Raw genomic sequence first — 3,498 nt, 5'->3', positions numbered from 1 at the left:
GGCTGCTCCTTGGAGGCAAGGATTCTGGGACTTCGTCTGACATACTTTGGACATGTTATAAGGAGAGACAGGTCCTTGGAGAGGGACATCATGCTTGAGAGGGTGGAGGGACGACACAGGAGGGGAAGACCCTCTATGAGGTGGATTGATTGAGTGACTGGGGTAATCGGGATGGGAGTGTCAGAGGCAGTGCGATTGGCACAGGATAGAGCAGGGTTTAGGTCTGTTGTACATAGGGTCACTATGAGTCACAAGCAATTCGACGGCACATAACAATAACAACATTGGCCCAACAATGAAGATTTTTGTTTCTTTGAGGTTGAGTTGAAACTAATATTCAAAGTTGTAGTCTTTGATCTTTTCCAAAAGTTCCTAGAACCATTATCTACAGGAACTGCCAGAAAACCATGCTGGATTCAGAAGACGGAATACAATGTATGTCATTGCTCATATCAGATGGATGTTAGACGAAGCTTCAGAATCCTTGCCTCCAAGGAGGAGCCTTGCTTCACCTTCTCCAGGACAAACTTGTTCATTCTTTTAACAGTCCATGGTATATTCAATACTCTTCTCCAACACCACAATTCAAAGGCATCAATTTTCCTTCTATCATCCCTAGTCATTGTCTAGCTCTCTGATGGGTAGCAAGTGATTGCAAAGACCATGGCTTGTTCTGCATAAAGACTGAAAAATATAGAGATAGGACATATCCCTGGTGTACAGCCTTCCTAATTTTGAACCATGCAGTGTTTTCTTGCTCTGTTCTGACAACTATCTCCTGGTCCAAATGAGTTGCAAGGAGGGACCAATCCTTGGAGAGGAACATCTTGCTTCGGAGGGTGGGGTGACAGCACAAGAGAGGAAGATCTTCAATGAGATGGATTGATTCAGTGACTGCAGTAATGGGGCTAGGTGTATCAGAGACAATGAGATTGGCACAGGATAGAGAAGAGTTTAGGACTGTTGAACATAGGGTCACTATGACTGGCAGGCAACAACAGCACATAATAACGACGACAACAACAACAACAACAACAACATCACATGGATCTTGGATGAAAGCAAAGAATAGCACAGAGATACTTGTTTAGTTGTGGTGATAAGGGTTTATTGTTCAAAAGGGCTTCCTTAGCCATTGACTTTGACTTTTACTTTGCCACGTGGATAAGCAGGAATATGCAAATAGGGTATGTTAGCCTGTCCAGAAGGGGACTGGAGAGTCTCACCACTAAATTGAACAGATTCAGCAAAAGATTTCAGGACTTACACCACCCATGAAGAAGAAGCTAGAGAATGCAGTGTGCTCTTCAAAGACAGAAATTCTTTTGCCAGCTAGACTACAAGATTGACTTGTAGCTGAAGCAGTAGCTGAAGCAAAGAACCAGAGACCCACCATGAGATGGAGCTGACCTTGGGCCTGCCACTTCATGGAGCCATAGCTAAGAGACTTTGCCTGTTTGTTGGAAGACACAGAGACTGGGGAGGGGTGTAGGGAGTCGTAATTTGCAGAGCTGAGAACTTTGTAACACTGGCATAAAGACTTAAAACTCAAGGCTGTGATGCCTGAGAACACACTTCAGAAGCTGCCCTGACTGATTATATCCTGCTGTCAACCTAAATTATAGCCTTTTGACTTCCCTAATATAGTCCCATGTGCTTTGTGAGCTATTGCAATAGATTTGGGACCCAATTAGGCAGTAAGACTGGTGTTGGATGAGTAGAAACAGGTACAGGAGTGAGGAGACATGTTTAATTTCTTAGGAATTGTCTTGGAGGTGTTGGTGTTTTTGACAAGGACAGTTCCTCTTTGTGGAGTTGGTAGAGGTCAGATATGGTGATCCTCATGTGGCCCTTGCTCTTTTTTTTGCACTTGTGTTTTATTGTTAATGCAAAAGCATTTGACTGTATGGATCATGATAAATTATGGTTAACAGTCAAAGAATAGAAATCTCAGAACTCTTAATCATGGTCGTGAGAAGCCTATACCTAAACCAAGAAGATGCCCAAAGAGAACCAGAGAATATTTTGCATATATTAAAATCAGGGAAGGTGTGCATATGTGCTGCATCCTGTCTCCATATCTATTCAATCTGTATGTGGACCAAATAATTTATAAAAAGAAGAATGTGGATCAGAATTGGAGGGAAACTCATCAACAACTCCTGTTATGTAGATGACGCAAATTTGTTTGTAGAAAATAAAGAAAACTTGAAGCACATTCTGAAAAAGATCAAAAATATATTAATGATACTGTTCTATAATTTTCACATTCCATTTGAAGGTTTCTCTGAAATGAGGACAAATACTGATCTCTTTACATTCGTTGACTAGGTATCTGTTTCCAAATTCTTTAGCATATATAAGTATTTACAGGACTGCCTTTTTTGTGTAAGCATCTCTATTGATACTCTGAAATTTGAGTGGGATAGACTTAAGACCAAATTTTGTTCCTGCAGATTTGATTTTATTTTCTTCTCAGGAAAAGGTTTGAGGCCTTGAACCCCAATGAGCAAAAACCAAATGAGCTGTGGGAGGATATCAAGAATATCATCCATGAAGATTGCAAAAGATAATTTACAAAGGCAGAAGAGGAAGAAAAGGCCAAAATGTATGTCAGGTGAGACTCTGAATTTTGCCTTAGAGCACTGAGAAGCCAAAGCTAATGGAAGAAATAAAGAAATTAAAAAGCTGAACATAAAATTTCAAAGAGCAGCTTGGGATGAAAAAACAAGGTATTATAATAAAATGTGCAAAGAGCTGCAATCAGAAAATCAAAAGGACCAAACTCGCTGAGCATTTCTTAAGCTGAAGGAACTGAAAAACACATTCAAGCCACGAGTGGCAATACTTAAGGATGCAGAATGTTAAATGGTCCAAGAAGCATTAAAGAAGATAGAAGGAGTCACTGTACCAGAAGGAATTGGCTAACACAGAAGAATTTCGTGAAACAACATATGAGCAAGAACCTGTGGTGATGAAGGAAGAAATTCGAGTTGCTGTGAAAGAATTGGAAAAAACAAGGCTCCAGGAGTTGACAGCACACCAATTGACATGTTTCAACAAACAGATGCTGCCCTGGATGTGCTAAGTTATGCCAAGAAATCTGGAGGATAGCCAGCTGGCCAAATGACTGGAAGAGATTGATATTTGTTCCCATTCCAAAGAAACGTAACCTAATAAAGTGTGGAATTATCAAACAATATCATTAATATCACATGCAAGCAAGATTCTGCTGAAAATTTTCAAAAAACAACTGGAACAACACGTCAGAGAACTGCCAGATGTGCAGGCTGGGTTTAGAAAAGGTCGTGGTAGTAGGAATATTATAGCTAATGTTAGATGGATCTTGGCAGAAAGCAGAGAGTACCAAAGGAAAGTCTATCTGTGTTTCATTGACGATGCAAAGGCTTTTGACTATGTGGATCACAACAAGCTGTGGCTGACTCTGAGAAGAATGGGAATCCAAAACATTTGATTATGCTTATGTGAAACCTATAG

Source organism: Elephantulus edwardii, unplaced genomic scaffold (assembly GCF_000299155.1).
Source record: "Elephantulus edwardii isolate Elephantulus edwardi_28Jun2011 unplaced genomic scaffold, EleEdw1.0 scaffold00180, whole genome shotgun sequence".
Taxonomy (NCBI): Eukaryota; Metazoa; Chordata; class Mammalia; order Macroscelidea; family Macroscelididae; genus Elephantulus; species Elephantulus edwardii.
This window is presented reverse-complemented; position numbering follows the sequence as displayed.